Source organism: Teleopsis dalmanni, chromosome 2 (genome assembly GCF_002237135.1).
Source record: "Teleopsis dalmanni isolate 2A chromosome 2, ASM223713v2, whole genome shotgun sequence".
NCBI lineage: Eukaryota > Metazoa > Arthropoda > Insecta > Diptera > Diopsidae > Teleopsis > Teleopsis dalmanni.
The window spans coordinates 137,783,915-137,790,708 of record NC_051847.1 but is presented as its reverse complement, the minus strand read 5'-3'; the positions used below and the strand labels follow the sequence as shown (position 1 = coordinate 137,790,708).

The 6,794-nt window shown below is 26.5% G+C and overlaps 1 long non-coding RNA gene across 1 annotated transcript; it reads right to left on the bottom strand.

The window, feature by feature from the left end:
- Window positions 1-4,150: 4,150 nt before the first annotated feature.
- Window positions 4,151-5,058, bottom strand: LOC119677646. Its single transcript, XR_005252281.1, has 3 exons — window positions 5,029-5,058; window positions 4,398-4,597; window positions 4,151-4,281 (listed from the first exon to the last, which is right to left on the bottom strand). It is a non-coding gene; the product is annotated as an uncharacterized LOC119677646 (long non-coding RNA).
- Window positions 5,059-6,794: the final 1,736 nt, after the last annotated feature.

Sequence of the window (6,794 nt, the reverse complement as noted above, 5' to 3'; positions counted from 1 at the left end):
TAAATTATTGGGGTTGACATTGCCAGCAATAAAGTTACGTTTAGCATGTTCAGCGTGGACCATAATTTCACTGTGCAAAAACGGTCAGATAATTTATTTGAAATTTAGTCGCATTCGAGCGCCTTTTTTGTGTAAATTCAATATGTGGTTTCGTAAGCCAAATATTTTGGCTTTGTCATTATTGAAATTTACTTTTTGTTTCTGGGTTATTTTTAAATTTTCCTCCCAATTTTTTTTGGTCAATGGTCAACGGTAAGGCGCTTAAAATTTCAAATTATATGAACGATTTGTGAAAAGGGAAGGATTTTCTGTTTACTGACCTTAATAAGGATGCATAATTTTTAATGAATAAGGTTAACAATATAATGAATAAGGTTTGTGTAACAATAATGAACTTAACCTCTACAAGCCAAATTCGGTTAAGTGTTATTTGTTAAAATCACAATTAGGAAAATTTTATACAATGAAATTTAAAGCATTATTGTTTCCTTTTTAATACATTTTTCATTGTTAAAATTATTTGAAATAATAATTCCAGCACATATTTTTTAGAACTTTATGATTGGAACAGATTTTCTGTTGACATTAAAAATTTTTCATTTTGCTGAGAAGGATTATTATGAAAAGCTGTAGTCAATGGTTCACCATTATTTATGTAGTAATATTGTAGTTGTGTTTTACATAATTACATTTCTATAGGATAAACAAGCCCAAAATAATTATTTGCAGATATTAATTAATATGTTTCCATTATTGTTCGATTAAAATTTTAAATTTCAGAACAAAATAGTTTATAGAATAAATTTTATACATATTAACAACAAAAACTTTAGTAGTCAGATATTACCCATAAAAGTTATTGTAAGAAATGTATGGATAGGCTGAATAGTTTGAGTCTGATGACTTTTTAAGATATCAGATTTCACAAAATACTTACATGAATTAATATCTAATGACTTTTAAATAATTAGTTAATAAGTGGTACTTGGGAGAGACTTTTGCATATTTTCAGAAAGTGTGAAATACGAAATGAGAATTTCATACTTTGACTAAATATGACTAAATTTATGGCAGTAAATAATATAATAATAACAATGTATAGATCTACTGTCCCAGCATCACAATCTGTAAGTATGATAAGCATTATAAATACCGATTGCAAAGAAATGAATTAAAAATAATAGCTAATTTAGCATAGTAAAAACATTTAAAAAATGTGTAACTATACTTTATTTATATACTAAACCATTGGATAACTGTTTTGAAATTATAGTTTTGAGTAAAAAATAGCACATTTGCAATTAAAGGAGGCAAAACATTTTTAACAATTTTTAGAATTATCGCAGTAACAATGATTCCATCTTCCATTGTGTAACCAACTAGAACGTATGGTTTCATCAGTTCATTATTGAGAAAAATTGACGACTCGACTTGTTGCCCAGAAGGACAAACAGTTATCAGTATTTCAAACTACACACTGTTCTTTCAACAAAATTTTAATATAAATTATAGAACAGATTAATTGGTTTCGCTTTCCAAGGATTACTCTCATACACAGTTGTACTTTAATTTTTTGAAAATATTGATATCGAACTTAATTATTCAAAAGTATGTATATTTTTTTTGTCAAGCTTGAAGTCGATTTTCTTTTATATTACTTTCAATAAATAAGAAAAAAGCAAAAATTAATTAATAACATTAATTTTATTTGTAAATTTCTAACAGAATAAATAATTTATTTATTTAAAACAGATATTTCTGCTCTACTTTGTGTACCATTTTCAATATTATTAATATTTCTTTGACAAATTTAACAATTAATGTCTATTATTTAATTAAATTATCAATCAGTTACTTATATACGATATGCGTATAATATTCAATCTTTATCTTGAAAAAAAAAGTACTGTAAAAAGCCTTATGTAAGGATTAGATGTGCGCGTCCATAACTTAAGAAAGAGAAACTAATTTTTCATCAAGAAAAACCAAAGTCTTAAAAGTCAATGCTCTCTGGGAACAATAGAGAATATGTCTGGGAATCTCAATGCCAAATTTTTTTTTATTCAGTCAGATCCATTTTGTTGAAATGATAACGCGAGCCCTAAAGAATCGTCCGTAACTTACACTCAATGTCGGCAGCAGTGGGTATTCCTCTTTATTGTAAATTAAAGTCGTATGTAAATAATGTTTTTATGTACCGAATCATTTCACACTATATTATTTGTACAGGTTGGCATACAAACTATATATTATAACAACTTATTATTTTATTATTAAAAAACACTTTTAAAGCTGTACTTTTCTGCAGCCTACATAATTTGCATGTGTTAGGTAAAATAGCATATCCACATTAGTATTAATAATATCATTATAAGTATATAGATAGCAGATGGACAGAATTTTTTTAGCTATTAAACAAAAATATTAAATATTTTTTTCTGTAAACAAAAGTTTGTTTTTCAAGGAATCCAAACGAAGAAAAAAAGATATACCTAAACCTCTTTTTTAATATCATCACAAAATATCTATGGATTCATAGTTCACTTAAAACAGAGTACCCCACTGTTTCAGTATGCATTAAAAATTGAACATACCACTCCGCTTCTCCCAAGTTGATGGAGCTGAGAAAAAACACAAGAAGTTGATGCCTAAAAAATGCAAGTAATAAAATCGAAAATTTGAAGAGTACTTGTCTGTGTTTTAAATGAATTAATATAATAGTACTCATAAAATTATATTTATTTTAGTCTATCTAAATTTTGCCCGGAAAAAAATTTCTGATATTCTATGATTTTTTTGGTCATAATCATCATAATTAGGTGAAATTAATTGCTATTATAATATTTCCACTAATACTGAAAATAAATTCTTATTCTCTCTAATATAAGGAATTAGCTGGCACTTGAAGTGATAATAATATGGTTTCCTTATTCATGTGGTGGCAGTTGACTTATACTTATTTAAGTAAGTACGAGTACAGGTTGTAATATGGGCTCGTTGCTGTTTATACTATTTTCGATTATAATTTCAGACTTATATGTGCAGTTTTATTAGGATTAATTGTGAAATGTATGGCTTACCTATAATACATTCACACTGCCTCTATTAAGACACTTGCTCATTTATATTTATGAGCGAACGTTCACATTATAATGACCTCATTTATGATACTGACAGAACTTTTATAAACTTTTATTAACTTCACTTAATAATATATCACAAAAAAAATTGAACATGTAATTGGTATATTAAATCATTTATATACATTTTTTTTATCAATTACAAATTCAATTAATAAAAACAAAGATTTAATTAAATACTCACTTCCTGTGTACCTTTGTTTACAGCTCAGCTGTTAATTGTTTACATTTTTCATATAAAACATATGACATGTATTTCGATTTTTGATAATTTCCCTGTGGGAAATTCATCTTTAGGGTCGCATTCGACACTTTTTACCTTAAATGATCTGATTTATTGGCAATGAGATCATTTATATGAAAGCCTTTGTATGGGCAAATCATCTACATTAGTGGCTATAATGGGAAAAATCGCATTAAATTAAACAGTGTGAATTTGCTATTAAATAATAATTTAATTTTTACTAAAATAAAATAATTATTACAAATAAAAACAACAAAATTTGGAAATGACAAATCAATGGAGTTATTCACCATTTATGATCCTAATTCAATCATTTATAACAGAAATCTTAAAAAACGAAAACCTACCCTAAAATAAATAAAAATTAAATGATTTAAGCAAAAAAAATCAAAAAACGAAGTGCTAGTTAAACTAACCTCGGAAACTAATTATCTTTATTATTTTTAGTTACTCTTCTAAATACGAATAATATTTTGAAATATTAATATTAGTAACATAAACCATATTCCCAATTATTGTACTTCGTATACCATAAATATAATTGTATTTAAAACAAACAAAACATGTTATTCTTAAATAATTTTATATTTCTGCCTGTATATGTAGAGTTCAAAACTCAATTAATCTTTTCAAACAATCAATAAAAATATAATTTCGTAATGAATAATCAAATAATAGTCAAATATAAATTACACAACAATTAAGCAAAAATGATTTTATTTCTGATTTATAAAAAATATTAAAATTATATGCAAAATTGTGTTTTGTTTTAATTACGCATAATCGCGTTAGTGCACATCCGGTTCCCCACACCCATGGTAGCAAAATGCGGCATTGGATTTCATAATTTGAATCGAAATTGAATTTTGTCGTTGAATGGACTCTCAACAACCACAGCTATTTAAACATTAAAGCCGCCATTAAAAATAAATTCTAAATTAATTTCGAATTGTCCTAATGTGTGGTGCTAAAAAATATATATATAATGAATTTATGTGGGTTTATATAATTACCTGAACGTATACTATATGCCTCCCCGCTACTGTTTAGTTATCTCAACGTAATATGTCCTTGTCTCCTTGTGTGTTTTATGGTGCATAAAATTTTATTAGGCAATTGCGTGTGGTCGAAATGCAACAGAACGCCAAGTAATGCAACAACCAATTGCAAATAAAAACATTTTCTAGCGTTTTGATGAAATTAAATGCAGTCGCTTAAATGATAAATAGTAAACACAAATGTTGTGCAAATTAAAGCAAACAGAGGAGTGCAAGGGGATTTAGGTTTGGGTTTTCAAAGAATGGAAAACTATTAATATTGAAAATATCATATCTGTTAAATTTTATTCAAATAACATCTTTAAATATTGTACTTCCATAAAAATTGACGTTCTGGCCGCGCGAAAACTCACACCATAAATGAAGTCTTACCACAGTTTTATTTCCCTAAGCTATACAGTCATTTAGCATTTTGTGCAATAATTCACTAATTTCTCTGACAACATGATAAAAGTAGAGGAACTTTTAAAAACTTCACTTAATAATATATCACAAAAAAAATTTAAATATATAATTGAAATATCAAATCATTTATTAACGTTTTATATATCAATTATATATTCAATTAATAGGAAGAAAGACTCACAGCTCAACTATTGTTTGTTCACATTTTACATATAGAACATATAACACGTATTTCATATTTTGGTAATTTCCCTTGTGGGAAATTCATATTTAGGGTTGCATTCAACGTTTTTCGCCTTAGGCTGCGGTCACTTTATAAGCGAATTTTCTCTTGCTTGTTCGTACACATGTTTTCTCGTACGAACACATCGCATGTTCTGGTTGCATTGCGGGCAAAATGACAGTTTTGTTTTGCAAACAAAATGCATAGAGAAGTTCCATTGTATTTAGCGCAAAATCTATTATTAATTTATTTATTAATTTCAAACAATAAAAGAAGAATATGGGTGCAGGATTTTTTTTCCTAACGAATAAAAATAGTAAGTTTTTCAGGTCTTTTGGCGAATTAGAACAATGTAAACAAAAGTTTTTTAAATCCCCTAGAATAAAAGAGGCAACATTCCATTATATCCTGAATGGTATTCCATCTAAAATGATCAAGTACTTGAACTTTCGAGAGTGCATTACAATACAATACTCAACAAATTTGTAACAATTTCAACTTATTTTTACTATATTTTACTTTTTTTTAATATTATTTATTTATTAATTATTTATTTATTTATAGCAAATTTTCGTTTTGAGTAAATTAACAAGCTGTAACATTTTCCTTTAATTATTAAATAAAATTAGTAAGTCCTTTTAATTAATAATCAAGAATGCGTTTGCAATAAAAAATTATAGTGGATTAAAAGGAAATATATTATAGAGGAAAAGATTATAGAGGAAAATTCTAAAACTATTGAAGGCCATTCTTTACAGTTATAATAATCAACTTTAAAATTTTCCCATGTACAAATTGTGTTTGGAGCATGCAATTTTTAACATTCGATTTGTAAACAAAAAACATGATTTCCTCAATTTGGACAGTATGTGAACACTTTCAAAATTAACTTAATTTATCTTTAAGAAATTAAGGAAACTCAACTGTCTGAACATAGTCTTAATAAAATTTTCGCACGAAAGAAATAACGCGCGAATAGTTCTCAATAACTGTAAACACTCACGTGTGATTATGTACATTTGATTTGTTCGTACGAATAGGTAAGACGAAACTCTCATGTAATATAACCGCAGTCTTAAATGAGCTGATTGATTAATAATGAACTCAATTATATGAAAGCTATATGTACGGTTATTCACTCTCATTAGTGGCTATAATCAGGAAAGCAGCCTAAAATAAACAGTGTGAATGTGCCATAAGAAAGCAGTGGAAATATGGTATAGGAAACAAAAAATGATTGAACACCGTATACTTTCACTAACTGCAATTTTGTTTAATATTTAATAAGTAAAGCATTTTGAGATGATTTTAATTGAGTATCCCTACTTAAATCGCCACCTATGTTCACATATTTGTATCATTTTAACTGCATTAAAAATTCTAAATAATTTTGTAACAAAATTGCGATAAGCATTATTTTGATACATCAAATTGAATTGAAATAATCAATTTCAGATACTCATTATAATTCTATATAACTGCAATAATATTGAAATATTGTTTTATTTTTGTATCGAAACAGCTTTTTCTCTTAATGAACACCAAATTTATGTGTTGTTGTTATTTCTGTAACATTATAAATACATTTCAATATTCAATTGAAACCAAAAATACAAAAATATTGAATATTTATGTAGAAGAAAATTGTTTAAATTATTTAAATAGTTTGTGGTTCGATATTTAATTAAAAACATGTTTACTTAAAATTTGTGGATTTTCATGTA